Raw genomic sequence first — 22142 nt, 5'->3', positions numbered from 1 at the left:
GAGCTCAGTCTTGAGCTGAGATCAGTTTGGGGAGGATCAGAGCTGTAGCCTGAACCCCAAGTTTGTGCAAAAAAATATTATAAGAACTAGAAAATGTTATTGTCACTTTTTCAGGGTGGGGAACTTGGGAACCCCTTGCTCAAGTAACCTTAAATTTGGACCATGAACATTACCCCAGACCTTGACAAGGCACAGCATTATTCAAGACAACCCAAACTGGCATTTGCATTATATAGCAGTTAAAAGACCAGCTGTTAAACAGTAAGCTGGTCTCAGCCTTATCTACGGTGGCGCTACTTCCCCAGTGAAATAAACTAGAAACAGAAGATTAGATACTGGATAGAGTCAGCCAAATAGTCAGCATGAAGGGCTGGTACAGTAACTCCTCCCTTAATGTTGTAGTTATGTTCCTGAAAAATGCGACTTTAAGCGAAACGAATCCAATTTCCCTATAAGAATTAATGTAAATGGGGGGGTTAGGTTCCAGGGAAATTTTTTTCACCAGACAAAAAACTATATTATATATACACTATATATACTATATATACACACACACACAGTATAAGTTTTAAACAAATTATTTAATACTGTACACAACAATGATGCTTGTGAAGCTTGGTTGAGGTGGTGAAGTGAGAGGATAGAAGAGGGTGGGATATTTCCCAGGGAATGCCTAACTGCTAAATGATGAACTAGCACTCGGCTGAGCCCTTAAGGGTTAACACATTGTTGTTAATGTAGCCTCACACTCTACAAGGCAGCATGAATGGAGGGAGGGGAGACAGCATGGCAGACAGAGACACACGCTGTATGTGAGAGAGAGAGAGAGAGAGAGATGCGCATTGCCCCTTTAAGTATGCTGACACCACATTCTAAGTACACTGCCTTTAAAAAGATCAGGAAGTTGAGACAGCAGCTGCAGTCAGCTCTCTCCATCCTGAGCCCTATTGTGTCTCCCCCCTGCTCTATATGGAGAAGGGGTAAGTGGGGGGCAGGAGTAGGGGGGAGGGGGACACTCTGACATTAGTCCCCCTCTTCCCCATCCCCTGTACAGCAAGCAGGAGGCTCCCAGGAGCAGCTCCAAGGCAGAGGGCAGGAGCAGCACATGGTAGTCGGGGAAGGGACAGCTGAACTGCCGGCAATTAGTAACCTGCTTGGCAGCTGCTGCACAGGGAACTTAGGGGAGCGGGGAGCTGATGTGGGGCTGCCGGCCCACCCTCATTCCAAGCCCCCCCCAGCTCGCTCCAATGGGCTGCTCTTCCTGCAAGCAGTGGACAAAGCAGGCAGCTGCCAAACAATGTTATAAGGGAGCATTGCACAACTTTAAAGGAGCATGTTCCCTAACTGATCAGCAACGAAACAACGTTAACTGGGGGACTTTAAGTGAGGAGTTCCTGTATCTTAAAACAGTAGTTCTCAACCTTTTTTTCATTTGCAGACCTCTTTGGAAATCTATTGTCTGTATATAGTGGAATTCTGTTCAGTGAGTTTTCAATCTAAGTCTTTCATGGACCCCTTAGACATAGTCCACAGACCCCCAGGCATCCGTGGACCACAGGTTGAAACCAACAATCTTAAAGTGAAGCAGCATCACAAATCCCAAGAGAGAAGCCAGCTCCAGCCCTCCCTCAGGGAGTCATTGAGAGCATCCTTCCACACTGGACTTCACCTGCCAGGGGAGCCGGGGGTCCAAGTGCAGATTCTGGAGAAGAGGCCCCCAGCATCTCCTAGAACGGTCAGTTCATGGCCTGATTTCTCAAAGAAGCTGAGACCTGGCAGTTCAGCTTGGTTTCAATGGGATCTGGGGCCACTCAGCACATCTGAGATGCCAGGACATAAATGGGCGTTGTGAACTGCCCCACATGTGAAGACTCAGACACTTCAGGCTGAAGCTTTCATGTACACCTTGTACACAGTAGGTGGCAGGGCTGCTACCAGCAGGTCAGGCTCCTGTACCAATATGGCTACAGAGCCTCCTTCTTAGGCCTTGTCTGCACTACAGAGTTTTGTCAGCAAAAGGAAGCTTCTGGCAGCAAACTAGTGGAGGTGTACACACTGCAGTGCCACTTTTGGTGACAAAACTCTCATAGACTCATAGACTTTAAGGTCAGAAGGGACCATCATGATCGTCTAGTCTGACCTCCTGCACAACGCGGGCCACAGAATCTCACCCACCCACTTCTGTAATAAACCCCTGACCTAACTCTTCAGTTTGGAGACAAAATAAAACCACTTCAATGAGTGACATAGGGCTTTTTGTGCAAAAGTTTTATCAACAAAGTGCCAGTGTAGACACTGCACTTGATTTTATCACTTTAATTGGCCTCTGTAAGGTGTCCCACAATGCCCATCCTGATTGCTCTGGTCAGCAATTACAAATGCATTGTCCTGCAGCCAGGTAAACAACCATCCATCCTTCCCCTTTAAAGCCCCAGGAAATTTTGAAATTCCACTTCCTGCTTGCTTGGCGTGGAGAGCTCACATCATGTCTTCCCAGCTGAACATGGCAGCTCCACACAGTAAACGCTCGCCTGCTTGGACCACTGCAGAGCTTCTGGATCTGCTCAGTATATGGGGAGAGGAGTCTCTGCAGTCCCAGCTGCGCTCCAGCCACAGGGATTTTGATACTTACAGGCAGATTTCTCAAAGTTTGTGCAAAAAGGGCTATGATCAGGACACGCTGCAGTGCGCAGCAAAGATCAAGGAGCTGAGGCAGGTGTACCAGAAGGCAAGGGAGACAACCCATCACTCCAGTGCTATGCTGAAGACCTGCCATTTCTATAAGGAGTTGAATGCTATCCTCGATTACGACCCCACCTCGACCGCCAAGAACCCCGTGGATACTTTGGCAGGGCTGGAGCCAGCACAAAGTGAACCTAACCCAGAGGACAAAGTCATTGATGAAGAGGTGGAGTTAGATGATGATATGGAACTCACGGCGGGGTCACCCAGTGATGCATCCAATCAGGAGCTGTTCTCCACTAGCCAGTCTCAGCAGTCACAGTCTGGCGAGCAAGAAGCAAGAGAGGGGACCCCTAGTAAATGGTTTTGCTTTGTAAAGTGCAGAGGTGGGTTGAGGGCATAGAAATGTACAAGGCTGACTGCGTTTCTGTGTGCTGGGCATTTCCCCATGCAGCTAGGTAATATGGCAGAACAGGGTGTTGATGCACACCAAGATTTCACGGAAATCCTCCAGAGAGATCCCTAGGAAACTTTCCTGGAGGTACTTGGCAATCCTCTGCTGAAGGTTCCTTGGCAGAGTTGCTTTGTTCCTTCCCCCACTGAAAGAAACTTTCCTGCACTATTCTGCAATCACTTGTGCAGGGACCAAAGAAGCAAAACGGCAAGCAGCATAGACACTGGACATGACAGACATAAAGACTGGACATGACAGAAGTGCAAAATGACTTTTTTGTTTCAGTATTCCACCAAAATGGTTAGCAGTGACTGGATGTCTAACATAGTGAATGCCAGTGAAAATGAGGAAGGATCAGAGGCTAAAATAGGAAAAGAACAAGTTAAACATTACTTAGACAAGTTAGATGTCTTCAAGTCACTAGGGTCTGATGAAATACATCCTAGTATACTCAAGGAGCTGACTGAGGAGAGATCTGAGCCATTAACAATTATCTTCGAAAAGTCATGGAAGATGGGAGACATTCCAGAGGACTGGAAAAGGGCAAATATAGTGCCCATCTATAAAAAGGAAAATAAGGACGACCTGGGGAATTACAGACCAGTCAGCTTAACTTCAGGACCTGGAAAGATAATGGAGCGAATAATTAAGCAATGAATTTGCAAACACTTAGAAGATAATAAGATGATAAGTAACAGTCAGCATGGATTTGTCAAGAATAAATCATGTCAAACCAATCTAATAATTTGTTGACAGGATAACAAACCTTGTGGATACAGAGGAAGCAGTGGATGCGGTATATCTTGACTTCAGAAAGGCTTTTAATTCTGTCTTGTATGACCTTCTCATAAACAAAGTAGGGAAATGCAACCCAGATGGAGCTACTACAAGGTGGGTGCATAACTGGCTGGAAAACTGTTCCCAGAGAGTAGTTATCAGTGGTTCACAATCAAGCTGGAAGGGCCTATCAAGTGAGGTTCCGCAGGGATCAGATCTGGATTTGGTTCTGTTCAATGTCTTCATGAATGATTTAGATAATGGCATAAAGAGTACACTTAGAAAGTTTGCGGATGATACCAAGCTGGGAGGGTTGCAAGTGCTTTCAAGGATAGGATTAAAATTCAAAATGATCTGGACAAACTGGAGAAATGATCTGAAGTAAATAGGATAAAATTCAATAAGGACAAATGCAAAGTGCTCAATTTAGGAAGGAACAATCAGTTGCACACACACAAAATGGGAAATTACTGCCTAGGAAGGAGTACTGCAGAAAGAGATCTGGGGGTCACAGTGGATCACAAGTATCAGGGGGTAGCCGTGTTAGTTTGTATCCACAAAAACAACAGGGAGTCCAGTGGCACTTTAAAGACTGACAGATTTATTTGGGCATAAGCTTTCGTGGGTAAAAAACCCACTTCTTCAGATGCATGTGGATCACAAGCATGAGTCAACAGTGTAACATTGTTGCAAAGAAAGCAAGCATCATTCTGGGATGTATTAGCAGGAGTGTTATAAGCAAGACATGAGAAGTAATTCTTCCACTCTGTTCCGTGCTGATTAGGTCTCAGCTGTGTCCAGTTCTGGGTGCCACATTTCCAGGGGTGAAAGTAAAATGTGTCTCTCACCAGTACGGGGGGGGGGGGGCAGCTTTCTCCCCGGAAGGTGTGGGGCCTCAGGCAGAAGGGGCGGGGTTGGGGGGTCAGCATCCCAGCCAGGCCGCCTGCACCATCCGGGGCTTCAGCAGCAATTTAAAGGGCCTGGGGCTCTGGCTGGCCCCAGGGTAGCTGCTCCTTTTGCCCCCCACCCCCTCGGCAGCTGGGGCGGGGGGCAAAAGGGGCAGGGATGTTAAAACGCTGCCGCGGCAGCGCTTTAAGCAGGGTCCTTTTGCCACAGCAGAGCTTTAATGTCGCTGCCCCCTTTGCACACACCCCCGGCGGCGGCCCTGCCAGTAGGGACCCAGCACCCAGGGCCACCGACGGGGGAGGGGGGGGGGGGCGCAAAAGGAGCAGTGACCTTAAAGTGCTGCTGCGGCAGGGCTTTAAATTCAGCAGTAGGGGCTGGTACAGGCGGCCATTTTTTACCGGTACACCATACCTCCCGGTACCACCTCACTTTCACCCCTGCACATTTCAGGAGAGATGCTGACAAACTGGAGAAACTCCAGAGAAGAGCAACAAAACTGATTAAAGGACTAGAAAACATGACCTGTGAGGGAAGATTGAAAAAATTGGGTTTGTTTAGTCTGGAGAAGAGAAGACTGAGAGGGGACATGATAACAGATTTCAAGTACATAAAATGTTGTTACCAGGACGAGGGAGGCAAACTTTTCTCATTAACCTTTGAAGATAGGATACGAAGCAATGGGCTTAAATTGCAGCAAGGTGCGGGTTAGGTTGGACATTAGTATAAGCAGGATCTGAATAAGCTCTTCCCTGTCAGCTAGTGATGAGCTGGGGAGGGGAAAGACTTCAGGACCAGACTGTATTTACATGAACACCAACTCTGCCTACATAGCCAGCAGATGAGCTGTGTTGCTAAAGTGATCAACTTTGGTTTGTGTTGGGTTACAAATCACTTCAGTACTGAATGCAGGAGTAATGAAATGTTGTTATCAATGTTAACAACAAGGAGTCCGGTGACACCTATGACAAAGTTCCTGCTCTACCTTGGTGGGTCTTGCGCTTATTGGCGGATTTGCTCGCCTTGGAGCTTCACAGCAGCCCTCAGCTTGGCCGTTTTTCTGAACCCACAGTCCAGGTCGATTCCTCCTGTGTCTGACCAGGAGTTGGGAGGATTTGGGGGGAACCTGGGCCCGCCCTCTACTCCGGATTCCAGCCCAGGGCCCTGTGGAATGCAGCTGTCTAGAGTGCCTCCTGGAACAGCTGTGCAACAGCTACAACTCCCTGGGCTACTTCCCCATGGCCTCCTCCCAACACCTTCTTTATCCTCACCACAGGACCTTCCTCCTGGTGCCTGATAATGTTTGTACACCTCAGTCCTCCAACAGTCCGCGTTCTCACTCTCAGCTCCTAGTGCCTCTTGCTCCCAGCTCCTCACACGCACAGGTGTCTCCAGAAGGTTCCTGATTGTTCTGGAACCTTCTCTGTTACCTTACTCAGGGAAAAGGGACCTACTTAGCCTGGGGCTAATATATCTGCCTTCTATTACTCTCCTATAGCCATCTGGCCCGACCCTGTCACACACCTTAGAGACTAACAGATTTATTTGGGCATAAGCTTTCATGGGTAAAAAACCCCACTTCTTCAGATGCATGGAGTGAAAATTACAGATACCTGCATAAATATATTGGCACATGAAGAGAAGGGAGTTACCTTACAGGTGGAGAACCAGTGTTGACAAGGCCAATTCAGTCAGGGTGGATGTGGTCCACTCCCAATAATTGATGGGGAGGTGTCAATACCAAGAGAGGGAAAATTGCTTTTGTAGTGATCCAGCCACGCCCAGTCCCTATTCAAGCCCAAATTAATGGTGTTAAGTTTGCAAATGAATTGTAGCTCTTCAGTTTCTCTTTGAAGTCTGTTTTTGAAGTTTTTTTGTTGAAGGATGGCTACTTTTAAATCTGTTATTGAATGTCCAGGGAGATTGAAGTGTTATTCTACTGGCTTTTGTATATTACCATTCCTGATGTCTGATTTGTGTCCATTTATTCTTTTACATAGAGACTGTCCGGTTTGGTCAATGTACATGGCAGAGGGGCATTGCTGGCACATGATGGCATATATCACATTAGTAGATGTACAGGTGAATGAGCCCCTGATGGTGTGGCTGGTGTGGTTGGGTCCTATGATGGTGTCGCTAGAGTAGATATGGGGACAGAGTAGGCAACGGGGTTTGTTACATCCACCCTGACTAAATTGGCCTTGTCAACACTAGTTCTTCACCGGACTCCTCGGTTTTTTTTGTGGATACAGACTAACACAGCTACCCCTCTGACACTTGTTATCAATGTTGTTATCTTTATTGTATGAGTAAAGGGCAGTAGAAGTGTGCCTAATCTGTCCTGATTGAGGGGGTCACCTTCAACTGAATGAGCTTGCTAAGACAGGGGGCCAAAGACACCTGTAAAAATAAGAGGGGTGTGACAGATGTCCCTGATGGGAAGTATGGGCTCTATCTCAGAGCACCAGGCACAGTTTAACCTGTCCCTCTCCACTGTTCAAAGACAGAGCTAAGTAGGGCTCCATTAGGAGTGTTTTGTTTTGTTAAGTGCTCACTACAGCTGAAATCAAGTGTTGGGTGACTTCCCTCCCTTCATTAAAAGTTTCTTTTCTACACTCAGACTTTGTGCTTGCAAGAGGGGAAGTACTGCCTCCTACAGGTGCCCAGGGGTGAGATGGTATTTTCTCAGGTTACTGGGTGGGTGCTGAGCTGGTTCTATGTTGCATTGTTGAAAAGGAACCCCTAGATATTGAACCCAGCCCTGGTTGCTGCTGATTCCACCTGGCAGAAGGGTTACATTAGGGAAATACTTCCTAACTATCAGGGTGGTTAAGCACTGGAATAAATTGCCTAGGGAGGTTGTGGAATCTCCATCATTAGAGATTTTTAAGAGCAGGTTAGATAAACACCTGTCAGGGATGGGCTAGATAATACTCAGTCTGGCGACCTCTTGGGGTCCCTTCCAGTCCTATGATTCTATGAACTTCCTGGGCTGGAGCCTCCTGGCGCTTGCTACTGTTTTAGGCCTGAGACCTTTATTTAGAACAGTTGCTCTGTGGGAGATGAGCCCTTTTGTTTGAGGGGCAGAGTGGGAATTTTTCATAATATTTTGGATGAATATTGTGTGTGCCTCAGTTTCAAATAAATTGGTTAGTCTCTAAGGTACCACAAGTACTCCTTTTCTTTTTCCCTACACGTTGCATGTTTAAACTAGGTGGCAGGAAGGGGCCTCCTTTGAGCAGAGTTTCAGCAGACAATGGTTGTTCTGATGGCCAGACATCTGGTGCTTAGCAACTAATGGCCTGGGACAGCGTACCCCCTGCTGGAAGACAACTGATTTGACTAGCTGGGGGAACAAAGAAACTAAGGTGGGAAGCCAGGTGAGGATAGTTTGCCCAGCAACCAAGACAAAAGGACTGGGGAGGAGCCAGGATGGGGAACTTGGGGGTGGAGCGCCAGCTCTCGGATTCTCTGGGTCTGACCAAGATGGACTTTGATGTAACTTCTTGATTTCTGTGCTAGAAAAGAATTTCCTATGCTAGTAAACCATTTTCTTTTTACAATGCTGGCTGAGAGTCACTGCTGACTGAGGAAGGTGGAGGTGAATTGCTTCCTTTGCGGTGTGTGCAAGTCTTCCCCAGGTGACTTATTCAGGTGGACTCACTATGGGGAGCTCGTGGCATGGAACAGGGGTGCTGAAGGCTCGGAGGCTGGCTCCGGAGGCGCTGTAGCCAAGGAAGCTTGCCCTAGCGAGACTGTGTCCTGAGAGGTGTCACACTGACAAGGGTCCTGCCAGGGACTGATTCAGAGTGGTTCAAGAGCACCAAGCCTGTGACCCCATGGCACCCCCAGGGAAGGGTGGACTCTTCGTGAATCCCTTTGTATGAAATATGAAGTGATAACAAATGAGGGCCTGACAAGGGCCCAATCCTGCAAATGTTCCTGTGTGAATCATCCAACAGGTGTTGAGGGGATGCTGTCATGACTAATGGTTACAGCCTAGGGCAGAAGAGGCAGGAGGTGTTCTGCAGAGGGGTGGTTCAGGGGGTCTCTGGCCCTAAGTGCCTGCATGAGCTGCAGGGACATGGCCCCATCTGGGCTATTTCCTCACCCTTCTGTTCCTCTTTCCCGGTGTGGAGGGAGCTGGGGTTGGGGGAAGGGGATCATGGGACTGATCAGAATCTGGCCCATAGGCTCAGGCCCAGGGATCCCCTGGACACGACCCAGCCCTCCCTGCAATCCCTGCTGTATGGGCAGGTCCCTGTCAGGGGGCCACTGCTGCTGCTGTTGTCGCCTTTAACAGCACAAAGTTGGGAGGGAGTTGGGACACTGCTACCTCTTCCTGACCCTGAGTTCACAGTTCAGAACCAATCCCACTCCCTGCCCTGAGTTTGCCCCACCCAGAGCATTCATGTAAACTCAGACTTGCTAATGAGAACTCCATCGGAGGGGGGACTGTCTCTGGTGGCTGGAACCAGCCCCCTGGGGCAGCCCTGGGCTCTGCCAAACCAGCCCCTGAGTCACAGACTTCTGGTGAGGGGAGAGACCCCGGAGAAAGAGCTGGGCCAGGCAGGAAAGTGACTCTGTACAAATGGCCCCTCCTCCCCGCATCTCTGCTCCTGGGTGTTTGGGACTCCCAGAGCTGCTGCCCTCATTGACACCCTCAGGCTCTGCTCCCCTGAGCACCCACAGGAGCTGAGCTAGCTCTGGGGGACTGAACGCCCCAGGACCGGGCCAGGGACTGAGTCTCCCAGCCCTTGGGGAGAGGAGAGGGGGTAGGAGAGAGACAGAGAGAAAGAGACTGAAAGGAGCAGCAGGAACAATCAGTGGGGATGGAGGTTCCCAGGTCCCAGATCTGCCCAGCTCCATGGGCGATGCAATGGGGAATGGGAGGGGAGGTTTCCAGTCCCCCTGTACAGATGTCTCAGGCATGAGAAGGTTCAGGAGGCTCAGTCCTTGAACCCCCGTCTGCACAAACCCATCACCTTGGGAATAAAGAACCTGGTGGTCCCACACAAGCCCTGAGCCCAAGCCATATGCAGCCCCCAGGTATTGATAGGCCCTAGCCCAGGCCCTAGGGTCAGATGAGCCCCACTGTCTCCCCTCCCTGCCCCGGAGCAGAGATCCCACACCTCCGGGATGTGCAGGCAACAGTGGGATCCCACATCAGCCATGTCCCAACTGCCCGGAGAGAAATCACTTTTTATCTTGCGGACAGTCAGAGACATGTGGGATCCTGAATCTGTGTCCCCGGGGCAGAGGCTCTGTCCTGGTTCAGAGCCTGAATGAAGGAATGACAGGGGTGGGGCCAGTCAGTCCTTACCGTCTGTCTCTGGGCTGTGTCTCCCCAGACTCTGGCTGTCCCTGGGACTGCCAGGCCTCCTCTGCTTCCCCAAGCTCAGTGTCTCTCTGCGTCATCTCCACCTAAGGTGCCATGCCACCCACCCTTGGCCTTGGGGAGAGAACTGCCCCACAGCCATAACAGCCCGGCCCTGTCAAGGCCCTTCCCCGCCTCTCTGCATAGAAGAGCTGCTGTAAACTTGTCAGAGAACACAGTCCATTTGGCAGCTCCCTCATGATCACTTGGCCTGATTCTCCTGCTCTCACCCATGTGAACCAGGAGTAACAGGTTTAGTTTCCCTTCCCTGTTCTGAGAAATGTGCTGCCCTAAGAGCAATAGACCTTTTCCCTTCTGCCAACTCGCTGCCTCCATTGGGACAAGGAGCCACATCCCATCCTCATGTCAGCCAGTTCCTGCAGCTTGGCCTCTCCTCAGCTCCAGCCAGTTGTTCCATCTGCACTCAGCGAGGCCGCTGTACAGGGAACAATGGTGCATGTGAGCAGCTAATCTCTCACTCTCATTTATACACACACACCTGGCTATCCCTGCACACACCTCCTGTGTCTATGTAGCTACATACTCTAGAGCCCATCACCACAGTATCTCGACTGCAAAGTTACAAAGCAACCACCCAGTCAGAGGCTCAGTCTCCCCTTGTCCCATCATGTGCTGAGAAGTGTGAGCACTAATCTCCCCCTCCCTCTGCCTTACCTCCAAGACCATTATTGTGGGGGGGGGGAGGGTGTCCAGAGATGGGCACCTGCCATTGAGAAGGCCATGTCCCCAAGGCAGGGTGTGGGTATGGCAGGATGACAGGGTCTGATCCCCAGTGTTGGGTAGACGATGGGCTGCCACATGCTGCATCATCTGAAGTTTTCTCATGGTATTTACTGGTTAGAGCCATCAGAACAGGGGCCTCCTTTCCCACCTCTGATCTGCATTCCAGGCATCTGCTGGAGTCCCCCAGGCCAGAGGGAAAGTGAGCAGCAGAACCTGGGCCAACGCTCAGGGTCTCTGAGCCGCAGGGCACTGTGCACAGTGTGGATTTTAAGTCTCCAGAGAACTACGGGGTAACAATAAACATAATGCAATAAAATGAATAATATCCAGGGGTGGGTTTTTTTTCCCAACAGTTTCTCCTATTTTCCTTTGTCCACTTGGTAACTCCTCCAAAATTGAGGCAGTTGTGGTGTGCCGAGGACTGTGCTGGAATTGCAGCTATCACGTTAAGTACAGGGGATGGGGATCTCCTGTTCCCGCATGCAGTTCCTGGGCTCTGTTACTATAGCAGTCAGTCAGCAGACAGCTGACCCATGAGGTGAGGTGTTGGCCATGCTGAATTAGATCTGATGGCTAGACAGCCACAAGATGTCAAAAAGACATCTTAGACTCCAGTGTGTCAGGTGTCTCAAATTACAGCAACGTCCTTTTCCCTGCCCTTGATATATTCACTCTTGCCTCACTTACATCCATTGCCACTGCTGCTGCAAAGATCATTTCCCAAGCCCATTGCCCTGACCACGTCACCTCCTCTATGAATCCCTTCACTGGCTCCCCAACCTCTATTGTAGCCACATAAGCTACTTGTCTTCAGTTTCAAAGTCCTGCATGCCCTGTCCCCACCCTACATTTCATCTCCCATTCAGTATTGAAACAATACCTGCCTCCAGTCAGCCCATGATCCCAGCCTCCGTTGATGGCTTGTTAAATATACAGGGAAGACCCTTCCAGTTCCTGCTTTCTCCTGTGCTGCCCCTCACGCCTGGGACAAGCTCCCCATAAACATCCGCAAAACTAATACATTATCCTCCCCCTCCCACACTGCAAGTACACAGAGAGCAAACAGACCCATGACTTCACAGCCAGCAAATTCACCCGGCCGTGCCACCAGCATGCAGAATCTGAGCTCTCATTGAAAAAAGAACTAATGGGTGGGATTCTCCCTCTTGGCCCAGCCCACTGTGACACTGTACAGGGGTCATGTGTGACAGAAACAACCCAGCAAGGTCTTCAATATTGGCTAACTACTTAGGCCAAAGAGGGAGCAGTAACTTATGGTGTGATTTCTTCAGTGGCCCCTGCAGAGGTTTAAGATGCCTTGATTGAAGGCAGTGGGAGTTTTACCATTGGGTTTAAGGGGAGCAGACCCCAGTGCTTAATTTGTGCCAGCGCTTGCCAGGGCTGAGCCCTGGCACCTCTAGGTTTGGCAGCTCTTAGCCCTGGCACCTCTGGGCTTGCCATGTCAGTTATGAATGTAACAAAATTGCTTGAGCCCCGGCACATAATTTCTTGAGCCCCGTCACAAATTAAGCACTGGCAGGTCCTATGTAAGTTGATCAAGATCCACAGGAGGAGTTTGCCCAGAGTTGGTTCAGACTTAGCTGGCAAACCTTCTGAACCACATTGAAAATCCAGTGTGATGCTCACGCTACAGTGCTGAGTGCTGGGGCACAAGGTGCTACATGCTAACTGAGAGCTCTGATGACTTCAGCTCCCTGGAGAGTTGGGGTGTCTCACCTTTTATAGATCCTGCTGGGCACTGAACAGGTTCCTCTTCATGTAAACGTCTCCCTGAGGCCCTTCCACAAACCCCAATGCTGAGTATATAGAATCATAGCAATATAGGATTGGAAGGAGCCTCAAGAGGTCATCTAGTTCAGTCTCCTGCACTGAGGCAGGGCTAAGTATTATCTCAACCATCCCTGACTGGTGTTTGTCTAAACTCAGGGCTGGCTCTATATGTGGGTGATGTAGGAGACTGCCCAGGGCACCATGGTTGTGGAGGTGCTGTGGTCAAGAGGCAAGGAGCTGGGTGGGTGTGGGGTATGAGGCTGCAGAAGGGAGCTCAGGGCAAATGGGGGGTAGGCAGTGGGGCCTGGGGGCAAAGGGGGGTGAGGATCATGGGAAGGGAATGGGGACCAGAAGGGATGGGGGGAGGGTGGGATGGCAGCGGGGCTCAGGAATGATAGGGGATGGGTGAGGAGGCATCAGGGGTCAAGGGCAATGGGGGTTGGGGGGGAGCCTGGGGAGGCAGCAGGGGCCAGGGGCTCTGTGGGGGAGGTAAAAGATGCCCCGCTGAATCTTGAACCTTACTATTTGGGGACTCAGATACAACAGCTCTGCAGAAAGACCCAGGGTCACTCAAATCAGCTCTGTCTGTGGCAGGGCTGGGGACAGAAGCCAGGTCCGTTCACTTCTGGCCTGGGCTTGGCCACAAACCCCCCTGCCAATCATGGGTGAAGAATCCTCAGAGCTCTGGCTCACTGCAGTAGAATTTATTAGGCATCGTTTTTCCCACAGGTGAAACTCCAAAAAGACATTGAGCTTCTGAAGAAAGCGATGGAGGAGATTTCAAAGCTGGAATCCAGAGAGAGGAATAAACCACAAGACTGGAAAGTAAGTTTCTGCAGTTTGGTTTAATCTTTCATTTCACTTAGGTATTTTAAAGAATATACAATAGAGTGTATCTTTGATAAAGAGAATCATAAACCTCAGCATAGCATTAAAACAAACAAATGAATCTTGCAAGCTAAGTGGTCCCAGTATTTTCAATCTCTTTCTAAATGGAAGTCTTGCATTTCCTGAGGACCATCTAGTGCAATGAAAGGCTGAGTTCTGTTGTTTGTTTTATCCCTAGTATGAACTTGGGTTTTGTTGTCTCCACTGGGGGCAGAGCTAAGGATGCAGTTGTTACTTGAGGGTGATTCTGTGGTTTGTTTTGGAAGTGCAATCTTAGGCCATGATACTGAAAACTGCTCCACACAGGTGGAACACTGCATGCCTGTGCAGACCAGTGGCTTCACAGAGGGTCTGCACAGAATCAAGATCATAACTCTGGGTTTCCTGTATCTATTTCTTAGGACTGGATTCTCAGAGGACTGGAGCTGTGCCAAGGCTGACAGTCACCAGGCCTAGAAAATCACTGCAATCCACAAAGCTTGAGTTAGGTGCCCAGGCACCACGACAATGAATGGGGAGAGGTGGGAGCCTTAGAATGGGATCTGCAAAAGTCAGCATGCTAGGTAATGGGAAATGTTGAACAGAGAGAGGGATGTAGCCTAAGCCCTGCCCCACTTAGGGGTTTCAGTGCCTAAATCCAGCCTGGAGGGTGGCACCTAGCTCTGCTTGGGATTCTCAGCTGCAAACCCTCTTTTAGGATTAAGGGTCTATGCCATTTGCAGGAGGGGGCAGGAGCAGAACAACCTCTTTTAGCCCAGTGCTTAGAGCACTCACTTCAGATGTGGGAGATGCAGGTTCAATTTCACCCTCACCATGATGAAGAGGAGGGATTTGAATGGTGATCAGCCACCTCCCGGGGAAACTGCTCTGTGTTCTGGGCTATGGGATTCTGATGTGGGCTCCATCAGTCTCAGCCATTCCAATGAAAGCTGCTGTCATGCTGATCCTTGTAATCATTGTGAAATGGATGCAAGAATAACATGCAAGGAGCTATGTCATACACCGAAAATTATGTTCTAAGGGTCTGAGACTTGGGTCAGGTCACCAGAAAAAGCACCCTTCAGCCCCATGCCAGGGGAGCCCCTAAGCCTCAGTGCAATCCACAAACAGGGGAGAGATTGGCACCCACCTAGCCTGCAGGACCTGAGCTCAGATGGAGCGCCCCCAGAGCTGGTGGAGGGAACGGCTGGGGACGAAGGGGCTGCAGCAGATGTCGGGGCCGCAGCAGGGAGGGCAGCCCCACCAATGGGAGATTTTGTTTTCCAGGTGCGGCCTTTGCCCTTTTTATTCCCCTGGCCCTTTTTGCCAGTGGAAGGGGCAGTCATGGCAACGATGGAGTCTGGGCTAGTGGTGTCCAAGAGGGTAGCCGCTGGGGCGAGCAAGGACGGTGGCAAGGGGGGAACTATGGGAGCAGTAGGGGCAGGAGCAGGGGCAGGGGCAGGGCCAGGGGCAGGGTCCTCCTCCATAGTGGAAAGAGGCAGGAGGAGGCCCTAAATCGGGGGTGGGACAATGGACAACTGCGCCTCCCCACTAGACGGCAGGCAGGGGAGGAGGGTCCAGCAAACAGGGTATTGGGAATAGGGAAGGTGGGACAGGGCCAACCACTCCTCCCTGCTAGACTGTATGCAGGGAGGAGGGTACCAGCGTGGGCAGGCGGGGGGAACTGTAAGGGGGCAACGGGGGAAGGGAAGAAGCAACGACTCCTCCCCGCTAGGCTGCAGGCAGGGGAGGAGGGTGCTAACAACAGGAGGACACGGGGACAACAAAGGAGAGGGGGACAATCATGGGCGCAGGCGGGGTGCCGGCTCCTCCGGCTGCACTCGGATGGGGAAGGACTACAATTGCATCAGGGGAGGTGCAGTGATCAGGATAAACAACTTAACAAAGGGGGGGCACAAGCACTCTGGAAGGGGACATGGGCACACGAAACTGCGGGTTGGGTGAGGCAGGGGTCAGCGGGAGTCATATTAGACATAGACTTGTGTGTTCTATTTTATTTTGCTTGGTAATTCTCTTTGTTCTATCTGTTACTACTTGGCACCACTTAAATTCTACTTTCTGTATTTAATAAAATCACTTTTTACTTATTAATTAACCCAGAGTACATATTAATACTGGGGGGGAGCAAACAACTGTGCATATCTCTCTATCAGTGGTATAGAGGGCGAACAATTTATAAGTTTATCCTGTGTAAGCTTTATACAGAGTAAGATGGATTTATTTGGGGTTTGGACCCCATCAGGAGTTAAAGACAGGAACACTTCTTAAGCTGCTTTCAATTAATCTTGCAGTTTGTGGGATGTGGTTCAGACCTGGGGCTGTGTTTGTGGCCAGTAAGCGTGTCTAGCACAGCCAGGCAGGGTTCTGGAGTCCCAAGCTGGCAAGGAAGGCAGGGGCAGAAGTAGTCTTGGCACATCAGTTGGCAGCCCCAAGGGGGTTTTTGTGATCCAACCTGTCACAGATGGAAAATGGCTGAATACGCACAGTTGCAGGGGATCAAGGTGAAGCAGGGGGAGATTTTTGCTGATCCCAGGGTTTGAGTATCAGACATTTCTGGTGAGTCTATAATACTATTCAGGCAGCATCATTCGTTAATGCCTGGGCCACAAGTAGACCTTTTGCTGGTACAGTAATGATCTGGGGTGTGTGTGATTTTTTTTTGACATTTATGTACTGACAAAAGTCCTAGTGTAGACACAGTAATACTTGCAAAAAAGGGAAATGAAATGCTCTGTGCAGCACAAAAAAGGATATGTGCCATTACCCATAATCCCTCATTTCACAATTTCAGGGTAAACTTAATGTTTAGCCTCCTCTATGATCCACTCCAGAAATACCTTATAGGTCCCACACCTCTAGCCATCATCTGTTTCTGGGCAGGGACCTGTCCCACTCCCTTCTCACCAAGGCTCCAGCCCCTTGCTCTTTACTGTGATTACCCCAAACAGGTCAGCCAGATGTCCTACCCCCTGCACTTTAGTTTCTGTCCAAGGATAATAGTGTTTTTTCTGGTGACCACCCAGGTCTTCCAAAGCAATCACAAGACAAAGCACACAGACAAAACATATGAAAAAAGCAATAAAAGTTCCTACATGCTTCCTAAACATACCAGAAATCACTCATCAGTTCTATGGGTCCCTGGTTGGCATGTTTCCAACCCTTCAGCAGGTTTGGAGACCCCCTTAGTCCTGACTATTTGCTAGATCAAAAGGATGATCCCCTCAGTCCGTTAAAAATCAGCTTTTTTTAATCCCCAAAACCTTTTCCTCCCAGTCTCTGGAAAACAGGTAAAGCCCACCCCTCCCCTGTGCCCCAAGTGGTCAGGCTTCAAAGGCTGGGAGTCTGCAAAGTCAGCCATGTGATTTTGTATTAATTACCACCTAGAAGTTTCAGATTTCCCCTTCCCCCCCAATACACACAGGCGAAGAACACAGAAATACATATCTCCTCTGTCGGTACGAAGGGCTATGAATATTCTAGGGCTGCTAAAATCTGGTACATCCCAGTATAATGGCTTTGAGTTTTCATGCTTTCAATGCAATAGGGAACCCAAAGATACTGCATGTGATTGCAATATGTGTCACACCCCACGATCTCCCATGCCCCACCCCGTGTCTCTCTGTGCACCCCAGAGGCAGACGGAAGTGAAGAGGCAGTTGGTGATGTCCGCGTGCAAGCGGCTGCACCAGTTCCTGGCTGAACAAGAGAGCCTTCTGCTGGCCCAGCTGGGAGAGCTGGAGGAGGAGGGAGGAAACTACCACCCGCCTGTGCAAGGAGATTTCCCAGCTTAGCACCCTGATCATGGAACTGGAGGAGAACTGTCAGCAGTCGGCACCTGAATTCCCGTATGTGAGAATGTGTCAGATGTGCCCAGAGCCCAGTGCAGGGAGGGGACAGACCCTCAGTCACTAGGGGTCATAGGGTAATTCAGTGCGGGGAACATGGCCTGGGGTGTGTGAAGGGCCAAGGACCCCAGGGCTGCACAGAGACAGGTGTTTGAGCCACTGGGGAGGCAGGTGAGCCTTGTGAAAGGCTGTTCCAGCCCCAGAGCTCAGTGAAGAGGGGTCCAGACTTCCCTGCAGAGCAGCTGGTCAGGGCCAGATTAAATTTTTGTGGGCCTGGCACCAAACATATTTGTGGGCCTCCATGAGGAACGATTGTAAAAGACAGGAGATTGACACACAAGTTGTCTTTGACACAGCACACGTCTGCACAGGTTTTATTAACAATATTTACAAGTTTAGGTTGCAGATGGAGGTGGCTGCCACTATGATACCAACAATGGTAGTTCTATGGCAAAAAGAATACACACAGGTGTACATAAAATAAATTATAAAAGAGGCTGGGGATGGTGTCCCTAGCCTCTGTTTTTCAGAAGCTGGGAATGGGCAATAGGGGATGAATCACTTGACGATCACCTGTTCATTCCCTCTGGGGCACCTGGCATTGGCCACTGTCGGAAGACAGGATACTGGGCTAGAAGGACCTTTTGTCTGACCAAGTATGGCCATTCTTATGTTCCTATGTAAAACATACAAAATAAAATGCAGTGGGTAAAAACAGCTAACACAAGCCAAAGCTGGCCAAAACACTGGCTGGTCATGCGCTACTCCCACTAAAAGGGAATCTTCACACTATTTCACTCTTCACATTTCTCATATGAACTACCAGGGCTTGAATTAAATTTTTGTTTGAAATTGGGGTGGATTTAAAACCATTTAAAACATTTTAAAAATAAAAAATATAAAAACTTTAATACATTTTATTTAAGCATCATTATTCATACTGGTCTTGCTTCAGATAAGTAATTTGTATATTACATAGCAAGTATTAGGGTGACAAGATGTCCCGTTTTTAAAGGGACAGTCCCGTATTTCAGCCCTTCTGCAGGTGTCCTAACTTTTTTCTTAAAACGGGTAAATTGTCCCGTATTTTCTGTCTCCCTCCCCATCAGTACTGGTGGGTCCTGCTGCTGGCCATATCCCTGCTCGCCAGTTGCCCGCCCACCAGCGGTGAGTGTGTGTGTGTGTGTGGGGAGACAGAGGTCGGCAATGGGAGTGGGTGTGCAAGGCTGGTGACGGGGCAAAGCTGCAGCACGTGAGGCTGGCCACTTCCACTGCTGGTCCATCAGCGCAGCCCCCGCTGTGTGCCAGCTCTCAGTCAGCAGGGCCCCACCCTTGTCCCATTTTCAGCCAGCACTGTCTGCGCACTGCGAGCTGTGGTGGCTGGTGAGTGTGGGCAGGTGCCAGGCAGTAGCCAGTTACACGTCGCCTCTGCTGCCCATCGGCCCTTTACATACACTAGGGAGGCAACCTAGTGACAGAGGATGTGGAAAAAGCTAATATACTCAATGCTTTCTTTGCCTCTGTCTTCACGAACAAGGTCATCTCCCAGACTACTGCACTGGGCAGCACAGCATGGGGAGGAGGTGACCAGCCCTCTGTGGAGAAAGAAGTGGTCTGGGACTATTTAGAAAAGCTGGACAAGCACAAGTCCATGGGGCCGGATGCGCTGCATCCGAGAGTGCTAAAGGAGTTGGCGGATGTGATTGCAGAGCCATTGGCCATTATCTCTGAAAACTCATGGCGATCGGGGGAAGTCCCAGATGACTGGAAAAAGGCTAATGTAGTGTCCATCTTTAAAAAAGGGAAGAAGGAGGATCCTGGGAACTACAGGCCAGTCAGCCTCACCTCAGTCCCTGGAAAAATCATGGAGCAGGTCCTCAAGGAATCAATTCTGAAGCACTTAGAGGAGAGGAAAGTGATCAGGAACAGTCAAAATGGATTCACCAAGGGCAAGTCATGCCTGACTAATCTAATTGCCTTCTGTGATGAAATAACTGGCTCTGTGGAGGAGGGGAAAGCAGTGGACGTGTTATTCCCTGACTTTAGCAAAGCTTTTGACACTGTCTCCCACTGTATTCTTGCCAGCAAGTTAAAGAAGTATGGGCTGGATGAATGGACTATAAGGTGGGTAGAAAGTTGGCTAGATTGTCAGGCTCAACGGGTAGTGATCAATGGCTCCATGTCTAGTTGGCAGCCAGTATCAAGCAGAGTGCCCCAAGGGTCGGTCCTAGGGCCGGTTTTGTTCAATATCTTCATTAATGATCTGGAGGATGGCATAGATTGCACCCTCAGCAAGTTTGCAGATGACACTAAACTGGGAGGAGAGGTAGATATGCTGGAGGGTAGGGATAGGATACAGAGGGACCTAGACAAATTGGAGGATTGGGCCAAAAGAAATCTGATGAGGTTCAACAGTGACAAGTGCAGAGTCCTGCACTTAGGATGGAAGAATCCCATACACCGCTACAGACTAGGGACCGAATGGCTAGGCAGCAGTTTTGCAGAAAAGGACGTAGGGATTACAGTGGACGAGAAGCTGGATATGAGTCAGCAGTGTGCCCTTGTTGCCGAGAAGGCCAATGGCATTTTGGGATGTATAAGTAGGGGCATTGCCAGCAGATTGAGGGATGTGATTGTTCCCCTCTCTTTGACATTGGTGAGGCCTCATCTGGAGTACTGTGTCCAGTTTTGGGCCCCACACCACAAGAAGGATGTGGAAAAATTGGAAAGCGTCCAGCAGAAAATGCTTAGGGGACTGGAACACATGACTTATGAGGAGAGGCTGAGGGAACTGGGATTGTTTAGTCTGCAGAAGAGAAGAATGAGGGGGGATTTGATAGCTGCTTTCAACTACCTGAAAGGGGGTTCCAAAGAGGATGGATCTAGACTGTTCTCAGTGGTAGCTGATGACAGAACAAGGAGTAATGGTCTCAAGTTACAGTGGGGGAGGTTTAGGTTGGATATTAGGAAAAACTTTTTCACTAGGAGGGTGGTGAAGCACTGGAATGGGTTACCTAGAGAGGTGGTGGAATCTCCTTCCTTAGAGGTTTTGAAGGGCAGGCTTGACAAAGCCCTGGCTGGGATGATTTAGTTGGGGATTGGTCCTGCTTTGAGCAGGGGGTTGGATTAGATGACCTCCTGAGGTCCCTTCCAACCCTGATATTCTATGATTCTATGCTCCCTCTTTCGCCGTCCTCTCCTTGCTTTGCCTGTTCACCCCTGCAGCTCCTCCATATCCCCTGCGGCGGGGCACGTCCCACTCCCAGCACTGTGTGGAGAACCAGCCCCTGGTTGGAGTGCTCAGCTCACCAACAGCCTGGCCGGCAGGCTCCTCCCTTCCCCCACAGCCTCTGGATGGGCCAGTGCCCCAAGAAAGCCCAAGACCCTCCAGCCTGGGGCGCTGGCCAGGAGGAGCTGAGCCCTGCATGCGCCAAAGCTCCGCACAGCATTGGCACAGGGAAGCATCTCCACCTCTCAGCTAAGCTCTGGAGTGGGGGGGAAGTGATTTCCATCCTGTTCACGCCCCGACCTTGCAGGATCCACAGTTGACCCCTGGGCTGGAGCTTATCACCCTCTTCACCTGGCCCCCAACCAGCCCTGGGTCCTGCCCCCAGGGAACACAGGGCTTCTCCATCCCCTAGGCACCCTCCTCTGCTGAGCCACCTCTCTGGCCAGGTTTGCTGAAGCCCTTGCAGTCAGGTTCTCTGGGCCCTGGTGCACAATGCATCCTTAGGGCTTAAGCCCTTCCTGCCTGTGCTGTAGCCTGGGGACAGGAGACGGCTGGGTTATGTTGGTGGCCAGCCTGGAGGTGTTAGCTGCCTTTCAACACTGTATGGGCAGGAAGGGACAAGCTGCTTCCAGTACAGGGGAGCGGCAGTGGAGGGGGAGAGATGAGCTCTGCAAAGACATAGGGCAGGTCATCCCTCCCTCCCCCCTCTCCCCTGCAGCTGGAAGCAGCTCCCGTCCACATTCTGGCCACGTTCTGGTATGAACCCTGGCAGAAATCTGGGGGGGCGGGGGGCATGTGACCCTGCATGTCCCACCACGTGTTGTCTCAAGAAGATGCGGCACCAGGTATGAGGAGAGGTGGGTCCATCCCAGGGGCCCAGCCAGGCATGGGGGTAGTGGAGAGCGCTGGGCAGGGAGGATCAGGTTGGTTGGTCACCCCCACCAACGTGTGAGAGAGGTGTACAAGAGTGTGTGTGTTACCTCTCCCTGTATGAACCCTAAAGCCTTAAAAATAAGAAGGTAAATAAAAAGAATCCAACTAGCATTTTTTGTTTTTTACAGGGGCTCAGTCAACTTGATGTTAATTTGAATGTTTGTACTGCATAGTTCCGATTGATTGCCGTTGAACTCGCTTGAATATGAGTAATTTTACCAGGTGTCCCGTATTCAGCATAGGGAAATATGGTCACCTTAGCAAGTATTAACCTGAATAACTTACTCAACCAAACCACCGCATGTTCTATTTACAGAGATGGAAAATGTCTTCAGATTTTTCAGCATGCCTTTGCTGCAGCAAATGTTTCAATTAAACTGGAGAAGTCTACAGAGTTTACCATCTCAGATTAAATGCATAACAGAGTAAGACTGTTAAGTCTTTCTTGAACCATTGTAGCACGTAAAGCACTTTTTATCCTTTTTAAATGTTAAAAAGACCTTTTGCCATTGCAGTTTG

At 50.0% G+C, this 22142-nt stretch overlaps 1 protein-coding gene across 1 annotated transcript in view; it reads right to left on the bottom strand.

Moving 5' to 3' along the window:
- The window catches only part of LOC119567445 (maestro heat-like repeat-containing protein family member 1), an 850842-nt gene that overhangs the window by 527363 nt on the left and 301337 nt on the right, over positions 1-22142 (bottom strand). The gene's annotated exons all lie outside the window — the stretch shown is intronic.

This window comes from Chelonia mydas, chromosome 14 (genome assembly GCF_015237465.2).
Source record: "Chelonia mydas isolate rCheMyd1 chromosome 14, rCheMyd1.pri.v2, whole genome shotgun sequence".
Classification (NCBI taxonomy): domain Eukaryota; kingdom Metazoa; phylum Chordata; order Testudines; family Cheloniidae; genus Chelonia; species Chelonia mydas.
This window is presented reverse-complemented; position numbering and strand designations above follow the sequence as displayed.